Source organism: Coffea arabica, chromosome 3c, assembly GCF_036785885.1.
Source record: "Coffea arabica cultivar ET-39 chromosome 3c, Coffea Arabica ET-39 HiFi, whole genome shotgun sequence".
NCBI lineage: Eukaryota > Viridiplantae > Streptophyta > Magnoliopsida > Gentianales > Rubiaceae > Coffea > Coffea arabica.
In genome coordinates, this window is record NC_092314.1 from 41,650,142 (window position 1) to 41,674,459 (window position 24,318).

Sequence of the window (24,318 nt, forward strand, 5' to 3'; positions counted from 1 at the left end):
GTTGATATTCAATTAATAAAATATCCATGAACAATTAACTCAGGAAACGCACGAATAGCAATAAATTGGAAGAAATAATGAAGATTCGATTAGATCTCACAGATATTATGGACCGCGCCCTTGCGTCAACCTTTGGGTAGAGGACTAAATTAGCCGCTCCTCATCGTGTCAATCCCGCGTGATTTAATTGAATACATTCAATTGATTGCCGAAGAATTGGAAAAGCACAAGAGGAATCTCACGGAATTTAGAAGAGTCAAAAGCGAAAAGTCAAAAGGGTCTCCGTTGTACAGAGCCCTGATGCAATCCGCAAAAATATCCAATGTCTGGCCGCTAGCCGCAGGAGGAACAAAAGCAAAGAAAGAGCAAAAGAAAAGCGTCTGACCCTAACTTCTTTTAAGGAAAAGTAAAAGTAAAGCTAAAAAGTAGTTGATGTCTTCAATCTGGCTCTTTTTATCTTTTAATAGCCGCCGCAGGAGGTCAAGCAACCAAAAAGAACGTCTGGCCCAATTCACTGAAACAAAGGGACTTTTGGAGTTTTAATCCCGTGCTCCTCGCGGTTCACGTGGACCGCAGTCCGGCTTTCGGTTTCGTCCACCTTCCAAGGCGTGGCCACGCTCTGAAATGAAAGGTCTTCTGGAAATTTGCCTCGCGAGATCATTTTTCATGCCTACCACCTACAATTCACACAAATATCGAATATGAGTGAAATTCCAATTCTTAGCACCGTGAATAGCCAAAATTAGGACAAAATAACAGTGCAAAATACGCCAAATAACGGTTCTATCAGCCGACTATTTGTAGATAGTTTTGCAGCTGAGATATGATCTTTTATCATACAAAAATATTAATTATGAAAAAAAAAGGGGGGGACCCATCTATTTATGAAACACCATTTGAAGCACAAGTAAATAAGAATCAAGATTTATATTACTCCCTCCGTCCCAAAATATTTGTCATATTGGAAAAATCCAAACAACTTTTAATCTCTTTTTCCAATATAGTTCTTTTTTCTAATCATACGCATGTTACTAGAAGTGTCAAAATGAGTAACTTGGATGGTTTGAGTTGGTTAAAATGGGTAATGGATATAAGTGAGTCAACCCATTTATACACATTTAATTAAATGGATATAAATCGGTAACTCAAAAAATGAATTGGGTAATCCAATTACCCATTTATAACCCATTTATTTTAAATTTTTGTAAACTCATTTAAATTCATTTTTGCAAACTAAGTTATCAATTTTTACCATCTTTTGCACCCATCATTAGTTTTAAATATTTACTTATAATGCTTAATAAGCTTAATTACCAATTTTTTTCAATCTGTACTCTGTGTCACAGAATTACATACTATTTAATAATTGAACAATAAGAATATAAAAATTTGAACTAAGTACTATAAAAGTTAACATAAAAACTTAATTCAAAAATTTCGAACCCTTAGTATTTTTTTCATGTGTAAATTTAATATTTCATTTTGAAAAGGTAGAAAAAGATGCTAAAAATTGTCATAAATTGCTAATGCTAAAAAATGAGTAAGTTAAAAAAATAAAAGAAAATAAAATGATAAGATAAAACCAATAAATAATAATAAAAATAAAAAAAAAAGTATTTAACATCATGACAAAATGAAGAATCTAGAAAAAAAAATGGATGGGGGAAGAGAGAAGATTTGAGGAAAGACAATTCTAAATGGGTTAATTGGATTTGATGACTTACCCAATAATATCCACTTAATAAATGTGTATTATTGGATAACCCATTTTATCCTCTTGAGCAAAACCTTAAAATACCCATCTATATCTATATCTATATGTATTGTAGAAGAGGTTTTAGCAGAAAGCCTCTCAATAACTTCCAAACTTCTCATTCTTTTTTTCTAAATTTTTGTATTTATTTTAATACATAAAAAGTAGTGAGTTATAACCAACCCTATCACCAGTCCAATTTAAAATTTAAAACTTTCCTACTATTTCTTAGCTCATCCTACAACCACTCCTACAAATCCTCTACTCACCATCCCACGTTTCCCCCCACATTTCCTCCCACGTTTCCCACTCCAATCTATATCTATATCTATATGTATTCAAGAAGGAGTTTTTAGCAAAAACCCTCTCAATGGCTTCTAAACTTCTTATTCTTTTTTCTAGATTTTTGTATTTATTTTAATACATAAAAAGTAGTGGGTCATAACCCACCTTATCACCAATCAAATTTAAATTTAAAATATTCCCACTATCTCTTAACTCATCCTACAACCATTCCTACAAATCTTCTAATCATCATCCCACGTTTCCCCTTACATTTCCTCCCACGTTTCCCACTCCAATTAAGAGTTCTCCAATTTAAGAATTCCACCCCAATTAAAACTCCTCCAAAGAATTCCACCCCCAATTCCCCCACCTTCTCTCTCAGTTTCTTATTTGTTTTTTGTTCTCTATTGATTTTGTAAATGTATTGATTTTGTTTCTGTTGTGAGCAGTTATGGAAGAAATTATGTGCAGAGACTTCAGCAGAAATCAACCTTCTTGCGGAGAACTGGAAGTATATTCTTATCGGCTTAATTTTCCAGGTTAGTCCCTTCTACCCCTCTGCCTTTTAAGTATGTTTTGCTTTTGATTTGTTTTTGTCATGAATGATATTGCATTGATTTTCTGATCATCCATTATTTCTGAATTTTTTTTACAAAATCCTATGAACGGTCGTTTGCTTATTGTTACACCGTAAAGCAAAGATACTCAACAGTGGGATAAAGTATAAACACAAAATCACAAGCACATGCTCCAAAAGACCCATTAACACTACAACAAAAATGGCTTTTCTTGACACGTGTATAAGGACACTTGTTGATTTGTGTCATTATAGCACTTCTATCATGACATTTGTTATCAAATCAATAATATATACTTTAATTTTTTTTAATTTTATCTGATATAAAAATAATAATGTGTCTTTAGATTCCCTATCATGACACTTGAGAAAATGTGAGATACACCAAAAAAATTAAAACATAAAACGATGTCGTTTGATTTTGGCGGAAGATTCCTTTGCCAAAACACTTAGTGAAATCTCAAATTTTCATTTTGCCGGCCAGCAAAATTTTGGCTCTTCTCATCTCTCTTGGCAAACTATCTCTCAAAGCTCTCTGCCAAAATTTTCCTTTCCCCACAAAGTTTTTTCTGCTGAATCTCTCCGCAATCAAACTACCTTTGCTTCCCTATTGAAGGTATGTAATTGCATGGTTACTTTTTGCCCTAAATTGTACAATTTTCTGATTTCCTGCTCCTGCTCTGTAAACCAACTGATGTGAAAATAATTAACTCCTGTAAGCTGCAATAAGATTCTGTGGTATGCTAGTTCAAGTTCGATACTGATTTTTCTTCTAAAAGTTGCTTCATTCTCAATCTTGTTTTCATGATTTTCTGTTTCGGCTGACAGGTAAGAACTATATATTAGTTGGCATGGTTCACAAGCCCAATTAATTATAATAGATGCAGAGCTAATCAAAGAATTACTAACCAACAGAGAAGGCGCTTACCAGAAAATGGATATTGAAGGCATTGCAAAGAAATTATCAAATTAATAGGTGAGCCGCTTATAACAAATGAGGGGAAAAAATGGGCAAAAGTACACAAACTGGCTAACCATTCATTCCTTGTAGAGAGCCTAAAGGTAAGCCTTCTTCTATGTTAATCACATCATGAGTCAAGAATAAGAAAGTTCGTTGTCCCATATATGAAAATGGGAAGTGAATTTGGCATATAATATTGCTCGAGTAATTCCCTATACATGATTTGCTTCTCATAAGAATAACCTTTTGCACAGAGCAAGGTACCAGAAATGATTGCTAGTGTCGAGGCGTTGCTGGAAAGCAAAGGTATCAGCTCTCGTCTTATGCCAAAAAAGCTTCTCTTGCCCCCTGCCCTGTACCCCGGCTTCTCCCACATAAGTGGCCACTACCCTTTATACTGGATTTGTTGTCCATAACCTGTTCGATAAAATGTCAACCTTCTTTCCTTTGGTACTGATATTAATTTACTCAATAATATATAAACTAATAGAATTATTGTAATTAAGATGCTTTATCCTCTTTCATATCTGTGAGCGCATTTGATGTGTTTCTGTTGCTTTGACATATGCTTGTTTATTGCTGATCTCTTTCTTCAGTCTGTAATTAAGAAGAAGTATGGCCAAGATGCAACAAATGTTGGTGATGAGGGTGACATTGCTCTAATATCTAGGTTAGTTCATGGCATTTTGCTAATATGCTTCCTGATCATTGTTCAATTCGGTTGTCATATATTTTACAACTTTGTGACTTTGACATTTCAGGAGAACAAGGAAGGTCTTGAATTGCTTAAAACAGCTATTGCTAAAGCTGGTTACACTGGTAAAGTAAGTATTGGAATGGATGTTTATACTGGTTACACTGTTCTTGAATGCTATGGGTATATGTTTTGCTGGTGAAAATGGAGCAGATGTCAAAGGCGGATGTTTGTATGGAAGCAGGCTGCATCCAAGCTTAGGGGTGTACAAGTTTTTACTTACACAGAGCTTGAGATTGCAACAAACAAATTTAGTGCAGCAAATGTGATAGGAAATGGAGGGTATGGGGTAGTGTATAGAGGGATTTTGAGTGATGGCACTGTGGCTGCAATTAAGATGTTGCACAGAGAAGGGAAACAATGAGGAACGTGCCTTTCGGTTAGAGGTTAGTGGACTTCATTTATTGCTAGTTTTCATATTATCCAATTTTTTAAGCTACATAAGCTTGTCAATTAAACTCATCTGTACACTCAATTGAAGATTTTTTTTTGTTTTTTGGTATTTTCCCTCTTTGGCTAAATACATTGGGGAATAAAGGGAAGTGGTGAGTGAGAATGGAAGTGAGATATTTGCCTAAAAAATTAATGGTACTTCTGGCATTGGTCCACCATTGCTTTCTTGAACATCCTAATTGACCTTATTTGATGGGTGCTTGTCTGTGGTATGGTTTATTTCAACAAGTCTGTATTGAAATTAGTTTGAAGAGTTTGAAATTGCTGCAGGTTGTGATTGGGATGGATGTGGCTGCTTCTGAGTTTTATGGTAAAGACAAGACTGATGATCTAAACTTCAAAGAAGAGGTATTGCTTTTTCACATTTTCTCCCCAGATTGTTATGTCAAACGTTCGAATTCATTGCTAAGCCAAAGGATAAAATTACATCTAGATTCATAAATTCTAGTCTTCTAAAGGGGGGTAATTTCAATCATGACATCTATCTTTTTGGTCATTCTTCTTCTTTATTTAGTATGTTTGCTGCTTTAGTAGTATGTTTGGTGATAGCAAGTAGAAATTTCAGTGCAATGATGGCAACTGGATCAGTGTGTTATTCCAAAACCTTTTGATATACAAGAAAATATAACCTGCGTTATCACCTTTGCTTTTGCCAGTTAAGTTTTGCAAACCTGCTTGGTACCAAAATTTGGCTATTCAGCAATCAACTTTATTTCGAATGAAATGAATCCTGTTTGGTATCGTTACTTTACATTAGAACATAATTGCTAAGTGCTGATATCTTTAATTTATTTTTTTATTTCTGGTCTTTCTTTGCAGAATAATGATGGCTCACAAAAGATATCAGGTTATGACTGAAGGCTCTCATTTCATTGGAAAGTTTGGAAGCTACTGCAAGTTCTTTCTACTTGCTAGGGATGAGAATATTTTAGTTTGTGCACAAGAGAATCTTTTAAGTTTGTGCACATGAGAATCTTTCAAGTTTGTATTTGTTAAGGATTTGTTATGTTAGTACTTGTTACTGACTTTTAGTTCAACAAATTATATTTGAGTATTGACTTTTGCTTTTAGATTACTATATGCATTCTGTTCTTTGGGATAATTTTACAAGTCCTTTGGGTTTCTGATTGACGGAATGTATAGCAGGGAGCACTACCTGCAGGTTGCTTCTATATCAAAAAAAAAGATAAAAAAACTCCTGGCAGTTAAAAGTGTCAGCATAGAATTCGATATTCTAATGTTGTTCTATACCTATCCTGACACTTTCAATTATCAAGAAAAGGGATTTTTGTTGGCAGATGGGATGTTATAACAGCATAGTTTTCCTGACATGTTGAATAGTATGAGTCTATCCCCACATTGGAAGGGACAACACTCGCCCTAGGTGTGAGGATAGATAAAGTGTCATGTTAGATTATCTATACTGACACTTTTAAATGCTGTTAAAGGCCATTTTTGTTGTAGTGTAAAGGCATGATTTATGCATCGACCATGCTGTTGCTACTCAAACAGCAGCAATTCAGCGAAAATGGAAAGTGGAAACGATGTGTGTGAAGAACAAAATTGTAAAGTTTAGTTGCACTTATTGTTCATGATAAGACACAAACTCGAACCATCAGAGTAGGGCCTGTTAAACCTCTAATAATTAACCAACGTGATCTTCTGGAATCCCCATTTTTAGGCCTGCAATAGCCTTGCTCATTAAAGCTACTTGGCAATGTACTTGAAGGCCCTGTTTTTTCAATCATATTTAAACTTCACTTGGACAGATTAGAGATTACCTTGACCCAAAAGAAATAAAAGAAAAACGGAATAGGAACACTATGGCAGTAGCTTTTAAATTCTAATAACCACATCATCTATCCTATTCATAATCGGTAAATCGACAAGGGTCATTAGATGGGGAATTGAAGACGGTGACTAAAAAAAAATATGGTTTCTCTTGCTTTTTGAAAATTTCTGAATTCTAACTGAACTTAAACCAAAAGAATAAATTAAAAATTATAGAGGTTGCCAAATTAAAAGACTATATTGAATTGGCTATTAAAAGATGGTTTAAACATAGTAGGGATTAAGAACCAAAATCTTTGAAAAACAATTCTATATCCAAAAAAAAAAAAAAACCTACAAGAACAAACTCATTTTCCCCCAAAAAAGAAAAGAAAAGAAGCCTATAAGAACATACGCCCTTTTCCAAATTAATAATTTATCTACATTATAAACATATTATAAACTAATGGATTCCTTTTTATTTAATATTAAAAATTGATTTTAAATATACAAGTGATAGCAGAGGGAATGAAGCAGTTAGTGACATGTGAAAAAATCTTAAAAGACAAAAGCAATTAGAGGGATAATTTCGCACAAAAAAATAACAATAAGCGGTCAAAGTACCTAAAATAAAAATTCGTGGGTTAAAGTGCAATTTGAGGTATAGATGGAAGGCATTTTAGTGCATTTATTGGTTTGTTTTTAATAAGTGGTGCTTGGTTTTGCGGGGTTTTATTGGGGGGGGTGTGATTGCAAATATATGTGGCTGGCGCTGGTGGGCTACTTGCTGGAAGTTGGGAAAAAGTGAGCTACTCTACAGTCTCCTCACCTTGGTGCTCATAATCGGACGCGTGGGATGGGGAGGTTCAGTAACGGGAAATTTTCAGTAGTTTCATTGGACTAAAAAATTTCAAGTGCAATCGAAGTACAAGTCATTATTACAAAAATGCAAAGATCGTGCATTTTCATTTGTAGTACGCACTCCACAAAATTTAACAAAGTTAATTAAATCATCAATTTTGGCATTCGTACTAAAAGTGGATTGGTGTGAAGAGTGTTCGCACCTTCAAGTAAGATTATCAAATCGAATGCTTAGTATTTGTAAGTATTCCGTTCTAACAACATTCAATTACATTCATTTGTAGAAATATATCATTCCCTTTTTTAATATAAATTTTTATTTTTTTTTCAGGATCCATCTTCCGAAAAAAGACAATGCTTGAATGATATACACATTCTATTATATTTCAAACTATTGTTAAACATATATTACATTTTAATTTTGTTGGTACAATTTTTTCACCTTTATTTGTTCACCATTTTATTTTTATTTTTTTCAATAATATCAGCACCGTGCGTAGCACGGGTATTCACACTAGTTTATATGTATTGCAGAAGGGGTTTTTAGCAGAGAGCTAAGTGACTTATCATGTCTCACCAAATTTGTTTCAAAATATACATGTAATCCCAGCAGGTGCCAAGTACCGGATTGCACCACATCAGTTCCAGTTGTCATTTGAGAATGATACAAAAATAGTGAAGATTTTAGATGACTGTGCAACCATCCCCCGTTTCAAGTTCAGTTTGGTCAAATTGATACATATAGAACAGCCCATGGATAACGATCTGCATTTGATAGGTACGTCCTCACAATTAATATCATTTTTATTATATTTCTGCAAATAAATTGCTATTAATTAAAACTTTTTATTTATTACAGATGTAATTGGTTTAGTTATATCTATTGGTTCATACTATCAGATATCTACTAAAAACAAAATTGGTCGAGAGATACTATTGGTTTGACAAAAGGTTAGTTAATAGATCTCGACATCTTTAAAACTTTTTATTTTTAGAAAATTTAGATTTGCACTTATGAAAATTTTCTTAACACAGTTTGACAATAGCTCGATTCATATTGTGGGATAAATTTGCTAATGATGATGGTGAACAGTTATATCAGTCTGCCACAAAAAATAATATTTTAATAGCATGTGATATTTGCGTACGAAATTTCAGAGGTAAATCAATTGCTTTTAGTTATATTCTATATAATTTGAATAGCTTTTGAGCGAACATAATCATACTATGCAGGACCATCACTGTATATAATTGGAGCTAGCAAATTGTATATTAATCACAATTTAGATTTTGCTTGATACCTGCGCAGTTGGTGAGTTCCTCAGTAACACTATACCAAACTATTAATATTGTTTCGTACTCTTATTGACATGTATTTCAAAAAATTGTAGGTTTGAAAATAATACATGTGCCCGCAAGTTAGTTCCGTGGCTGAGATCAAGGAATTTCACAACACCACAAGTACTGTTGATTGCAAATTCAAAGAGAATATGGATATCTGAATATACAATCTTGCCTACGGTAAGTTTACTCAATTTTAATTAATTATTGAACGCAATTTTTAAATTTATAATCATAACCTATATCTTCTATCATTCTTATTAGGTTAAATATTTTCGAATACTTGCTTATATTCAGAGCATTAACATAGAAAATATGTTCTACGAGCTATGCAAAAATTGTGGACAACTATGTGAAGGTCATTTTTCAAAGACAATGTGTATGCATTGTAATAACGTGGTTGACCCTGTTATTAGGTAATAAATTTCATGTATATTTAATTTCAATATATTTTTTGTATTGTATATAATATTCTATTTGTCAAACAGGAACAATGTTAACATACAAATCAGAGATTCCAGTGGTAACATGCATCTTAATCTACAAGACAGACATACACAATTCGTATTTGATTGTGATGCTTCTTATCTCAGAGAATTATAAAGGAAGGTAGAATTTTTTAATCTATATTTATTTTTTTATAGTACTATTCATAAACTATGTAAAAAAATACACTAATTTCGTATGTTCTTAATTTCGTACATCTTCCAAAAAAAGACAGTTTTTGAATGATATACACATTCTATTATATTTCAAGCTATTGTTAGACAGATATTACATTTTAATTTTGTTGCTACAATATTTTCACCTTTATTTGCTCACCTTTTTATTTTTATTTTTATTTTTTCCAATAATGTCAGCATCGTGCATAGCACGAGTATTCCCACTAGTATCCATCTATTCATGGATGGATTTGAGTAAATTTAGCTAAATGAGTTTGTTTTTTTTTATAGCAAATTAGAAAAATTTCATTAAGGTGAGGATAGGTCCGCCGAAATTGCAGAGAGAAGAAAAGATGGTGGAGAATAACTCCAACTACAGATATCTGAAATAGAGCGAGCATTTCTAGCTAATAAATGTGCTGGCACATTGGCCTTCCTAGGGACCCAATTAGCCTCCCAAGCGGCGAAGTTCTGTAACCTAACAAAGATATCATCTAACAACACCCCATAGGCGGAGTCATCAAACTCCATAAGCTTAAGCATGTTGATGATCTTCAAAGAGTCTCCCTCCAAAATAATGTTGGGCACTTTCCATTGAAGCAGCAAGGAAATTGCAGTTCTCGCAGCATAGGCTTCGATGACCTCAGGGGAAAAGATACCAGAGATTTTGTGAGAAGTTCCTGCAACAAAATTGCCCCGCTCGTCCCTCACAACAACTCCAACACCAGAGTAGCCATATTCGGAGAAAACTGCGCCATCGAAGTTCGCCTTTAGGAAGCCCACAGGGGGCTTTGTCCAATGAAGTGGAGCAATGGAAGTGCTAATTGGAGTATTTGGAGATGTGTTGGCTTCCCGGTACTTCCGTAAGAAATTGATAGAGAGAGAGACTAGACTGAGCGGATCCCGATATGAACCATCGAATAAAGCACCATTTCGGTTAAGCCATAGATTCCAAAGAATTATGGCTACCAATTCCATGTCCTGCTTCTTCAAGAGATTCAGAAGGCCAGGCAACCAAGAAGAGACCTGCTTGGCGGAGTCTAACCTTATCTTTAGTGTAAGAAAACTGAGGGCCCAAGCCTGAACTGCTACCGGACAGCACAAGAAGAGGTGATTTACATCTTCGACAGGGGCCTTACATAAAAGGCACATAGGGTCAAGGTAGACTCCACGGCTATTCAGTGCGGAAGATGTAGGTAGAATACCCTTGCAGATACGCCACAAGAATATCTTAACTTTGTTTGGTATGTTGAGCCTCCACAGGCGAGGCCAAAGATCCTGCACCGAGCCATTACTCCCTGAAGCTACATCTTGCCAGCATGTAGATTGTGTTTTGATAAGGTGGTAGGCACTTTTTACTGTCAATGAGCCATTTTTAGAATAGTGCCAGATGAGCTTATCTTGATTGCGACTATCACCCAATGGAATACCCATAATCAGCTCAATCTTATCCTGCCAAAAAAACTCATGAAGCAACTCAACTTTCCATTTCCTGCTGCTTCCGTCAATTAAACAATCCACAGTGGAATCATCCAGCAGCACATCAGAACGGGATATAATTTTGAAAGTAGAAGGGCGTGGAATCCACCTATCTTTCCAGATTCTAATATGGTTCCCATTTCCAACTCGCCATCTGCTACCAGAGAGTAAATATCTTCGAACAGCGCACAGTCCCTCCAAGTAAAAGAAGGCCTGGAAGCAGACTCGTCATGAAAAAAGTCCTTTGTTGGGAAATATTTAGCCTTAAAAACCTGATGAAGCAGAGTAGATGGTTGAGTTGCAATACGCCATGCCTGTTTAGCCAATAAAGCTAAATTGAAAGCCTTAAGTTGTCTGAAGCCCATGCCCCCATCATTTTTGGACGAGCACATTCTATCCCAACTCACCCAGTGGATTGGTCTCTGCTTTGTGCCATCACCCCACCAAAAGTTACTGATCGTAGATTGAATATCGGAAATCAAGGAGTCCGGGTACTTGAAACAGGACATTGAGTATGTTGGAATGGTCTGGACAACAGCCTTGATCATGATTTCCTTACCTGCCGTTGAGAGGCGCTGTTCATTCCATCCATGTATCTTCTTCCAGATTCTCTCCTTTACAGATGAAAAAACTTCAGACTTGGAGCCACCAACAACAGTAGGAAGGCCAAGATATTTGTCGTGAGTGGGAACTTCCTTGATGTTAAGAAGCTGTGTGATACTTCGACGAACTGCGGGGTCTGTGTTTTTGCTGAAGACCACTGCTGATTTATCAAAGTTAACCTCCTGACCTGAAGCTGCTTTGTAAAGGTCAAGGATTGTCTTTATGTGCTGAGCTTCCTGCAGCGATGCCTTGCCGAATAATAAGGTGTCGTCGGCAAACAATAGGTGAGATAGTTTGGGTCCGCGTGAGCCGATCCGAAAACTTGAGATGCTTCCGCAACGTTTAGCTTCCTGCAACAAACAAGAAAAGCCTTCGGCACAGATCAAGAACAAGTAGGGTGATAATGGATCCCCCTGTCTGATACCACGGTGGGGTTGTAGGTTCCCAAGTTGGGACCCATTATGTAGGAAAGTGTAAGACACATTAGAAATGCAGCGAAAAACAATGTCCACAAAAGTGGAATGGAAACCTAAAGCTATCATCATATGTCGAAGAAAAGGCCACTCGACCTTATCAAATGCTTTGCTCATGTCCAACTTAATGGACATCGAACCCTCCTGCCCATAGGATTTCAGCTTAAGGGAATGATTGATTTCATAAGCAATTAGGATATTATCAGTGATACAGCGCCCAGGGATGAATGCAGATTGACAAGGAGAGATGACTTTGGGAAGACAGTTCCTAAGCCTATTAGCTAAGATCTTAGAGGCTAGCTTATAAACTACGTTGCAAAGACTAATGGGACGAAATTGGGTGATACTGGATGGACTGTGACACTTAGGGATAAGGACAACGTAGGTGTGATTAAGACTCGTAGGTAAGGTGCCCTCGTTTAGGACAGTAAGAGCCCAACGAGTGACATCTCGACCAACAATATGCCAATATCTTTGGTAGAAGACTGGTGACATGCCATCCGGTCCAGGAGATTTAAAAGGATGCATTTGACTCAAAGCCTTTGTTACCTCAATGGCAGTATAGGTATGCAGGAGACAATCATTCATTTCCTTGGAAACGCATCCCCGCACTCGCTGGATGACTGCATCAATTGCCAGAGAAGTAGGCTGCGAAGTAGAAAAGATTGTGCCAAAATGTTCCATGATAATAGATTCTAGATCCTCCTGTGACTGACACCAAGAACCATTGTTATCGAAAAGGCCAACAATCTGATTATGCTTTCGTCTCTGGGAAGCCAGGCCATGGAAGTAAGCTGTGTTTCGATCACGCTCTCTATACCACTGCACTTTCCTTCGTTGTTTCCACATGATGTCTTGCTTGTCCAGAAGCTCCTCTAGCTGGGTAGTTAAAGAACCAATCTCAGCTTTGATAGAGTCCGTCAAAACGCCTTGTTGGAGGCGAGAAATCCTTTGCCGAAGTTCATCCGCAACCTTAGTATGGTTGCCGAAGAACTGTTTGCTCCATTGGAGAAGGCCTAACCTACAACTATTTGTCTTCATAACCAAGTTGACACAAGCATCTTCTGTCGAGCTATACTTCCAGGAATTTTGGATAATGCGTTCGCAGTCTTCGGATCTGATCCACATTGCTTCAAACATGAAGCGTTTGTCCCTCCTAGATTTGCTGCGAGCTTTAAAGAGGTCATGCAAGCACGATAATCTTAAGACAATAGGGACATGATCGGAAAAAAGAGCATGTGAGTGATAGATCCTGGCATCAGGAAACAAGGTGAGAAAGTCATGGGAGACGCATGCGCGGTCCAGACGAGCTCTAGTTGTGTCAGGAGCCGACCTATTCCGACACCAAGTGAAGCGATTACCTTCATGGCCTAAGTCAAACAAATTACAGTCCGAAAGTGCCTTCCGAAAGTTCATAATTTGCCAATTCGGTCTCCATGTAGCGCCCTGAAATTCCTCTTGAGTGAGTACCTCGTTGAAGTCACCCATGCAGACCCATGGTAGGCAGCATAATGTACTGAGTTTGCGCATAATATCCCAAGTATGTTTTCTTTTAGTCGCCTCTGGATGACCATAGAAACCAGTCAAACGCCAGGAGGAATCAGTCATATGCACCTTGACATCAATAAAATAATCCGAAAAACACATAAGATCAACAACCAGATCCTTTCTCCAAAGGAGAGCTAAGCCACCCGAGTTCCCTCGTGAGTCAACCCCTAAACCAAACCATCCGATATCCTGTTTTAGCTTGTTGATGACTTTATTCGAACACTTCGTCTCTACTAAAAAAATAATTGAAACTTTATCTCTCCGGATGACGTTCCGGAGCTCCTGAACTGTTCGAGGGTTGTTTAACCCCCGACAGTTCCAGCTCAAGCAATTCATGGTTCTCGACGGGACTGCGAGGCAATCTCCGCCGCTATAGAGGTTGTTTGAGGAGGTGTGGACAGCGTAGCATGTTTCGGTTTCTTTGGGGCAGAACCACTAGTATCTCCCTCCCCTGAAGAAGAAGTATCCGTGGCCTCTCTTTTTGTCTTGTGACCCGATATAACATTAGTAGGATGTATGGCCAATCTTGAAGGTGTTGATTTCCTGCGGGAGAGATTGCATCCTTTTGTTTTTTTGGAGGAAGCGATAGTTCGCATGTCGTGGATGTCGGAAAATTTCCTTTGCTGCGTTAAAGTGGCATCAACTAGAAACACATCCTCCATGGTTGGCTCTGCAGATGTTGTGATAGACAATTGCATGGATGGTATGCTGGGGTTAGTGGTTGTATGACTGGGGTTGGGCTTGCCATCGCAGGGGTGAAAAAGGGAGCCAAGGTTGGGGTGTAAATTTTCCAATGAAGCATGGGTGGGTATTTGAATAGCATGGTGAAAGGGCTGTGGAGGTATGGGGGGCATGACAGAAGGTTGTGAAGTAGGAGAACGTGCTTGCTGAGATGTAGCGGTGTTGATTAGAGATAATTTGGGGCTGGTGATGGTATTGGGCGGACTTGGTTTGCTAGGGACTGGGATATTGGGGTGTTCATTGGGCTGGGAGCCAAGAGTATTTGCATTGGAAATGGCCAAGATTGAGGGCCCATCATGAACAATTGAGTGGGGGGGGAAGTGTGGTTAAGGGTAAGGAAGTGGAAGTTGCCTGTGCTGTTGGGGAACTATCAGTGACCAATGCCGTTGAAAGGATTGGTTGATCGTTATCCAGAGAGAGAGGTCTGCGCTGGGTTGCTACCAAGGTGCTGGGAATTTGGACGTCTGGTCTTTGGGTAGGATCAGGACTGCCAACCAAACTTGGAGAATCTGAGGCCTGGAAATTCGGATGTTCAAAACTAACAACCTCCTTAGGTGACGAGACCTTATCGGCCACAGAGAGGGACTAGCCCCCTTTCGTCGGTGGTGGTGCCGTCCGAGACGGAAGTTGCGGGCCGGTGAATTTTTTGTCGTTGGTGGCCCTAAGCCACCCACCATATTGAGGTTCGCCGTTGTTTACCTTAGCAACATCTAGTTTGTCCTCGCAATCCCTTTCTCCATGTCCAATACGACCACAAAAATTGCAATGCGTAGGAAGGCGCTCATAGCGAAAGTGAACCTCACATACCGCACCCTCAATTAGAAGCTTCATCAGCCGTTTGAGAGGGTTATTGAGGTTTAGCTTAACCCGAATGCGCAAAAACTTACCCACAGAGAGACCACCCTTTGCATCAAATCCCTCGTACGTGCCAAGTTTGCTCCCTATAAAGTCCGCCGTTCTTCCGTTCATCCATCCCAAAGGGAGGTTGTATACTTGAACCCAGAAAGAGCAGTGATCCAATTTCACCTTGGACGGCTGAATGTTACCAACATAATCACTGACAACTAGCAAACTTCCATCAAAAGCCCAAGGACATCCTGCCATAACCTTCCTTTTGTCTACAATGTCGTTAAATTTGAAGAGGAAAAGGTTATCCCCAACTGCCGAGTACTCGAGGCCTTTAGCCGGGTTCCAAGATTTCTTCATGGTAGCCATCATAGCCTCTGCGTTGAAGGACTTCCGACTGAACAGCTTTCTGAGAATGCACAGATCGCCGTCAAAATTGGAGCCACCGTCATTGTCATCGGGCAATAACAGCACCTCCTGCTCATCATCCCTTAGCACAAGATTTTGGCATAGCCTTTCTAACTCCTCAGCCATGGCCTCGTGAGAATTGATTCAGCCCGCAGAGGCGGACAGGGTAGCCAAGGTTGAGTGATTGAAACTGCGTGCCTGTAAAATACAAAGAGAGCCAAGGTTAAAAGTGACGAGGGAGGGGAAGCCCAGAAAGTTGCAGAGGAAAAGGAATTGAAATAATGCCGATGAGGTAGGATTGGTGAGCAAACGAATAGATAGAGATAGCGGGGAAAAATCAAAGCGGCAGGAGGAGGAAGAGGACAAAACTTCCACTAGGCATCTAGGGAAGGAGGGACCTTGCACGGGCAAGGAGAGACCCACATAGCACTAGCGCTCATGGGAAAAAAAGCGTGGTCGTATAGCTAAGTGAGTTTGTTAGTCACTTGTATATGCTACCATTCAAATTTAAATTTTGAATTTATGGGGGTAAAATAGGAAAGAGAAGTATAAACATCATAATCAAATCACTATTTTTAAAAAATTGGATTCCTTAAACATGACTAAGTAATGCGAATCGAGAGAGCATAATTTTACTCTCAACCGCTGACCTTTAAGATCCAACAAGAAATCGGAAGAGAGGACAAAGCTGTCTCAAATCCAGTAGCAACCGTTCGAGGATTTTGCAACCGTCAATCTTCACACAGGCACTCTATGCCTGTCCACATTTGTGAGTCGTCATCCATTAATGCTTTGGTTGTTTTGTAAATATGACGCCCTCCCAGTTCCCACTAAATTTGACCCGCCTAGCAAAACACCGGGCAAATGGTGCGCAGGGCCTCCTTCCGAATTCCTTGGTCCTAGCCTAGTCGTGCTCCAACGCTTAGCCAATTACACACAATGGTTTCAAACTATTTAAAACTCATGGAATAACCCACAAAAACCCTTACCCATTCCATTTCTGTTAGGTTCATGAGTAAAGAATTATATCCCACATTGATTTGGGATATGGAAAAAGAACATTTAATATGTAAGTAAAAATCCGACACCTAATAGTTTAAACTTTTAGGTCAGAGTTAGATTTCTGACTTGCAAATTGGGTTCTTTAATGGGTTTTCTTGAGGTGTTTCTCCCTAACAAGTGATATTAGAATCCAGTTGGTTAGTGTTGACAGTGGATTTTACTCAAAATTTGGTTAGTGTTGGACCAGTTGTGCCATGGATTTGGGAGAGGATCTGTTCTTAGATCAAGGAATCAAGGGTTGACAGGAGTCTAGAATCCAGTTTGAATGTTGAAGAACAGTGAGTCCATGATTAGAAGAAAAGGTGACCTTAGATATTAAAGTGAGTTTGCATTGAATATTAAAATGGGTTCGGAGAAGAACCGTTAAACTTGGCTTTAGTATGAGGAATTATTTATAAAGGAGGAGAATTGTTAGATTTGTAAGTAAAGGATTATATCTCATATTGGTTCGAGAGATTAAGAAAAAGTACTTAATATATAAATAAGGGTCTGAAACCTAATAATTTAAACTTTTGGATTAGAATTGGATTCTTAACTTCATATTTGACTCTTTAGTGTGATCTCTTAAGGTGTTCTCCCTACAATTTCTCTAGGTACTAAGTCTTTAATTGGTCATGAGTGTAAAACTAACACACTCGAGCGCTTCCTAACCTTTAACAGAATGTGGAAAATAATACAACTAACATCCTACTGCTTCAAAAAAAAAAAAGACTTCAAAATCGGCCTCCTTGACCATGACCAGCCGAACGGCGGGTTGTTCTGATCTGCACTCTCAAGGGTTGACAGCTACTAGGAGGGATTTTTAGGATATTCTCTCTATCTTTTGCTTCAAACACTGTGGTTAGCACTTAGCACTTCTTCATTCCACTTGTTTAGTCCCCAATCTGTATATCTCTTTTTTGTCACTTTCCCCCCTATGCTCCTAGAATCCATCTATCCCTCCAAATGTTTATGGTTTTTCCATGACCAACCCTCTTCCTCACTCCTTCTTCCAATAGATATCTTGAGCTTAGAATACTCCTCCAACACCTGGAATCAGAGTTTTTTTATTGCATTTTCTAGATTGATATACCTTTAAATATCTGATTCTTAGCACTTTGCTCATTAGCAGGTTTGGTCTTGTCATAATTCTCCAGAATTTACTCCCCTAATTCTCTGAAGCCGACACCCCTCCCCTCCACCCCCCCTTCCCACCATCCCGTTTTACTTCTGTTAGCTTTTTCCAGCTCAGCCAATGGAGTTTTTCGTCAGGATTTTGACCCCACCAAAAGTTCGGCATTTCTTTGCAAATACTCTTGCACAAGCCCTTTGCTAATCTGCAGAATGACATGACATAGGCTGGGAGTCTAGAATTACTGATTTCAGTAGTATTTCTTTCCCTGCTTGGTAACCTGTAGCATGTATATGATGTGATAAAATTTGCACTAGTAATGTGCCTCTGCAACGTTTTTTCCGTTGGTTTAATAGACTGATTTTGTACTTGTTCTGCATAATAGCTTTCTTATTTTCGTCTTCCTCTGTTACTTTCACTTGTGTGGTGAGAACAAAATCAATTCATGCATTCTTATTATGAATTTAACATAAAAGTTAGATAATATTCAGGATTAATTAACAATGTAAAAATAGCACATATATTGTCCATTCAAGCTGTAACTATTCGTGGACCAGTACATCATACAACTTCTAAAATAACCAAAGAAATTACTCAAAGTACTTGGTTTTTATTAGACTGGCAAAAAGCACGTATACAGTTAAGAAAATTATTTTAAAAACCAAATGAAAAATTTTCTAGTAATTAAGGAAGTATTCTTACTAGGCATAACTAATTGCCATAAGACAAAAGTTAGTTGAGTTGGATACAACTAATTCGATTGAATCTAAACCAATATTTGTGTTAAACTTTTTCATCATCCTTTTTTTCTCTTCTTGTAGAGAAAAAACACAAAACATCCCTAATGTTTTGCCAAAATAATTTAATATTTTTCATACTTTAATTGCTAATTTTATGTCTTTGAAAAAAATCAAATCAATCCTATTTAGATCTAATATCCATTTGCGGCCACCTTCTAAAGGAGCAAAGAAACACCCAGTTCTAGGTGCTAACCGAAAACCTTTTCAACCAAACTATTACAAAGAAATACAAATTTAAAAAAAAAGTAATGGATAGGCAAAGTGAAAAGCAAGAAAAATTGAGGGACTAAACCTAAAATTTATGAAATGAAATTTTGTTGTCATTTCTTAGGTCTTCTTCCACTGCACCCTTCTCCCACTATCCTTCCCGCTGATCTTCCTCTTTTGCCTTCTCCCCAATATTTCTCCCCATCAATTCCCCTTTTGGGAAACTGCCATTTTGCTTTTAAGTTATATAAAAATTCCAAATATTGCTTTTGCACCAGAATGTTTTTTTGTTTGCTTTTCATGATTTTCTATTTATGCTTTCTAGTTCTGTTTGTAATAAATTATTCAAAAGTCCTTCAAAGATATTTTTTAGACATTACATTTAACCTTTTCCCTCTCTCTCTAAATGCTAATGAGTATTTATTTACTGTAAAACAGAAGAGTTAAACAATTTTCACCAACCATACTCCATTCATGTAGGATTTTATCAAAATAATCAAATAACTAATGTTTCTAAATTACTGTATTCTTTTATAGGCAAACGGTAAGAATTCTAATTGGAGAGGAACCAATGTTAGTATTATTTAGTTTTATACCCATATGCACATGATCTTGTAACTTATTTGACTCTTTGGGGCATGTTGATCTTAAGTCTATATAATTATTTATGCAAAGCCAAAACTATCTCATTGTTATTCCTAGATATTGATTAAAGTGAATGCTTTAGTATCATTGAAAAATTACATATAATGATGTTCAACTTTTAATAACCTTCAGCCTATTACTCATGATGCATACATTTTAAGAAACTTACGCAGATCTAAGCTTAAGGCTACATTATAACATAAACACAATTCTTCAATTATTATTTTTGTCTCTAAGTTACAATTAAAAATTGTATCCACTTTGAATTTGAGAAAACTTCTATGCGAACTTTTGGAGGATAATAATTGCACTAATTACTTTGTGTGAGGCACTTCTAGGGATGGTAACGGCGCAGGATTGGGGCGGCCTAAACATATCCCCAGCCCCTACCCCACCCTTGTCACCCGCCGTGCCATGCCCATGGGTTAAAAGTTTATAATTAATAAAAATATATAATTAGTAAAAAAATATAATTGTAATTTAATATAAATATTTTATTATAACTAATCAATAATTTGTATTAATATAACTATATAATTATTAGTTATAACATATTCATAACTAATAATATCCTCTGTTTCCCGCCCTGTTTTTTAACGGGGGGAGAATTTTAACCCCCGCCCCATTAACCCCTTGTGGGTACCTGCCCCTAAGGGATTTTTTTATATGTGCACAAATTTAAATCCAAGTTACACTCGTTTTGATTATAAGTATACAGGTCAACTATTAGTTTATGGCATATATCGAGTCGATCCTACAGGGAGTAACCTTACAAGTACTAAGACCTTACTTACTCAATTATTTAAACTAATAATCAATTAAAGCAAGAGAAATGATAATTACTACTATCTAACTGGTCTTGATAACTTGCAAGGTAACAATGGAGAAAATTCACTAAATACTTGAGTTTAGGAATGTAGATTCCACTTATGGCATAAAAGATATAAATAAATAGATTTACTTCTTGTTACAAGTCTTTTTTAACTAGGGATTCATTTCCAATATTACCAACACTCATTCGCATGATGAAATAGCTAAACAAGACTAGTTTTCCCTATTTTTATTGTGAATAACTAGATCTACTCTTGTTTCCTTCATGAAAGTACGGTTAATCCACTTAAGTATATCTTTATTTTTATGAGTCCACTCCTTAAGCTCTATTTATGTTGTTCCATTATTATTACCAACTTTCATTGAATAATAACAACTAATAACTTATTATTGGTGATCAAACAGCAACAAGTGATAGACATGCATAAATAGATAATTTAATACAAGGTATAAAAAGAGTAATTCATATTCAACTCATGTCAAATAGTCATAAGATTCATCTACTTCATAGATCTAGGAATTTAACTACTCATATGAAATATGGCAAAAGAAAACATAGCTTCATAGCATAAAACATATTGTTTCACAAGTAAAAAGATAGATAAAGAAAGTTTAGCCAAGGTGATGAAAAAAATTCCAATGATCTTCAATTTCTTCAACAAAAGTGAGTTATACAATGAAGTCTCAAATTGTTCTTGCAAGTTCTTGTTAGAAAGAACAAGAAAAGACTAAAAACTAAGTTCTAATGTCTCTTTCCCTCTCTTTTCTAATGATTCTTACATATGTATTGTTAAGAGAGGAAAAAAAGTAGTTTAATGCAAGACATAAATATTCTTTTCTCTTCCTTTAGGAATCTTGAGCATGTGCAGTCAAAATTCTGTTAAAAATTTGAGCTGAAAAGTAGCATGGAAACAGAGCAAGTTCCAAAAATCAGGCTATAATACGCAACTTCAAGTCGCTTATTGAAGGTCATGTATTGTTCTTTTTAATCGTTTCCTTGCTTCTTTTTTACCCCAATTCAATTCTAAAGTTTAGAATGAGATGTCCTCAACTGTATTCATGCCTTGCTCCAGGATTGATTGACTTGAATAAAAGTAGCTTCCTTTCCAATGTTATCATTGAATCGAGCTCAAATATTGTCGAAATATGCCCAATCTGATTTGACATTGATAATTCTTGTCAATTCCTGCAAATATAACCAACTTTTGCACATTAAATTAGTCAAATGAAGCTCACAAAATTTAAAAGTTTAGGGAGCAAGTTACATGTTAAAAGTCCTAAATTAGACCTAAGATGAGCCAAAAAACCTATTAAAAATCACACATAATAAACACTTATTAAATTCCCCCACACTTAAACGATTGCTTGTACTCAAGCAATAGGAAAAATAATCGAACAATGAATCAGGAAGTGAAATGAATCGAGTGAATTGAAATTCAACCTTTCTCAACTTGGCAAGCCTTCATTATGCAACCATTCATATTAGCCTTAATACTCATCATATCATGCAAAAGAGAGATAATTATACTCAAAATTTATCTTAGCAAAGTCAATCTCTGTCTCTCATCTACTTTCACAACTAACTAACCTATATAGTTGCCTTAGAGTTTCTTCCTTTGGAATGACATGTCAACTTACACTACTTAAGAGGGAACTATGTACTTATTTTCTCCTTTATATATATATATATATTTTTATATATATATTTGCTTAAAGAGTGAAAGTGCCTTTTGACATGAAAATCGACATTGATGAAGATTTTTGGTTACTAGTATAATGTTGTGTGCCTTATATAAATAATGAGACGATGGCGAGATTCAAAGACACTCACCAACATTGCCTCCTTCCTTGAAGGCAGAAAAGGTTGGTAGTCGAGACCAAACCTACTCATGGCATGAGACGGATCCTGCCGCCTATTCAGTGCAACAAAACCCTTCTTCAAGTCAACCGCTCAGCGTTGGTTGCTATACCCCAAGAGAGCAACTAGGTGCTCCCTCAACAAGATAATACGTCTCCCATGCATCCATGACCCTAGCATCTCGCCACTGTGATGTGCCTTGTACTCAATGTTGGCGTAGAACTCGCGCACCAAGTAAGAGTGGTAGTGTGTCGACAATGTGAGTATCGGCGCCCAACCTAGTTGATTAAACGCCTCCGAAAGATGATAAACAGTTTCAATTTCCGGACTCACATGCATCTCAGAAAAGGAACTCCAAATAGCATACTCCTCGTGCCACTCTTGATTTCTCAGAGTAGTAAACCTGGCACTATCAAAGACAGTTGCTTCGGCACTACGAGAAGTACCCTTCCCTAGTCGTCCTCTAACCGATTGAGGAGAAGGTGACCTCTCCTCCTCACTTACTTCAACATCCTCACAAACCGCCATTCATCACTACTAGAGGATGAATATACAATATGTTTTCCCCTAACTATAGTACCTAAGAAAAAGGATTCAATTATCCACATGTACTACTCTTAGGAACTCAAATGACCTCAATTAATCGTATATAATCACAGTTATCACAAATAACCACACACTCATATCTAGATGTCATAAGAAATTGAAGAAAGATATATTAAATATCACAATCATGACATTCGAGATAGGATAAAAACCAACTGCCCAAAAATTGTAAATATCGCTAATTTACTAAAAAGGTAACAAAAATGTCCCAATTAATGAAATCAGCAATTTTCATGATTATAGCAAACTTGAATTAACAACAATTATGCATAATTGGCCATAAATATGGTTAAGCAAAAATATCCTAATAACTCACAAAATTCATCAAAATTACTCACTAAACACAATGTATATGCCAAACCATCATCACTCAACAAATTGAAACAATAATTAATCATCAATAAGGGTTCAATAACCATCTAAGCAATTTTTCTAATTTTTTCCAAATATAGCAATTTACAAAATTGAACAGCTAATAATCCATCAATTACTACATTTAAATATCTAAACATGTTTATACAATCATAACAAGCATAGTAGAGGCCACAAACATCCATAATATGCATTAAAAATTTGAAATTAGAAGATGTCAGAAAATTCAGGAAATTGAAAAACACCAACTTCTAAAATACGAAAATTTGATGAAAAAACTTACCCCAATTATATAGAAGGATGTTTGGAGATGATGATTATGCCAAAGCCCTATGAAATTCACTTTAATTGATGTCTAATTGAAGAATTTGCAATCTAAGAACCCTAACCTCCAATCCTCTTAAAAACTGATTTTTAGGAGTTTTTCTTGAATTTCAATCTATTAGAAAGGCTCTAGGATGATCAAAAGTGTTGGGTTAATGTTTTTTAGCAAGAAAATAAAGTAAAAATGAAGATTTGTGAATTGGTGTATGTGTGAGGAGAGAAAACGCAGTTATTGAAGAGGAAGAAAAAGGAAATTATGAAGTGGAACTCGCATTTTCTTGTTTTGTACCATGAGAAGAATACGCGACTTGGAATACGCAACTTCTAGTTGCATATTCTCAAGGCGCACTTTCAATGGAAAATTTACCAAACAAAATACGTGACTTCTAGTTTATAGTCTCCCAATTAGCACTCTTGTTTATAGTTATTGGCTCGACTCAAAAGGATTGGCTCATCTCATTGAAGAAAAATCATCCAAAGGACATACAAGTCCTTTGGGAACGATTTCACCCTGCCAAATAGGGTTTCAATAGTTGACCGTTGACCTTGAACCGTTCATTTCTAGCATTCACCACTTCAATGGCCCCATAAGGAAATACTTGAGTGACTTCAAATGGTCCCAATCACCTTAAATTTTAGTTTTTTGGGAAACAACCTAAGGCGTGAATTGTATAAGAGCACTTTTTGCCCCACCTCAAATTATTTGGATACGTGATCCTTATCATGCCAATATTTCATTTTTTCGTTATAAATTTTTGCATTCTCGTAAGCATGTAGCTGGTGTTCCTCAAGTTCGCTCAACTCAAATAGTCTCCTCCCACCTGCAAGATGTAAATCCATGTTAATCATTTTAATCGCCCAATATGCTTTATGTTCGATCTCTACAGGTAAATGACAAGTTTTTTCAAATGCTAATCGATACGGCGACATCCCCAAATGTGTCTTAAATGCCGTTTGATAAGCCCATAATGCATCATCGAGTCGTCT

At 36.7% G+C, this 24,318-nt stretch overlaps 2 long non-coding RNA genes across 2 annotated transcripts; one reads left to right on the forward strand and one right to left on the reverse strand.

Moving 5' to 3' along the window:
- The first annotated feature begins 4,330 nt into the window (after window positions 1-4,330).
- Window positions 4,331-5,885, forward strand: LOC113736063 (uncharacterized). Its single transcript, XR_003459580.2, has 3 exons — window positions 4,331-4,400; window positions 5,054-5,131; window positions 5,603-5,885. It is a non-coding gene; the product is annotated as an uncharacterized lncRNA (long non-coding RNA).
- Window positions 5,886-20,795: 14,910 nt separating this feature from the next.
- LOC140038155 (uncharacterized) lies at window positions 20,796-23,660 on the reverse strand. The gene is made up of 3 exons (XR_011841974.1): window positions 23,291-23,660; window positions 22,003-22,609; window positions 20,796-21,357 (listed from the first exon to the last, which is right to left on the reverse strand). It is a non-coding gene; the product is annotated as an uncharacterized lncRNA (long non-coding RNA).
- Window positions 23,661-24,318: the final 658 nt, after the last annotated feature.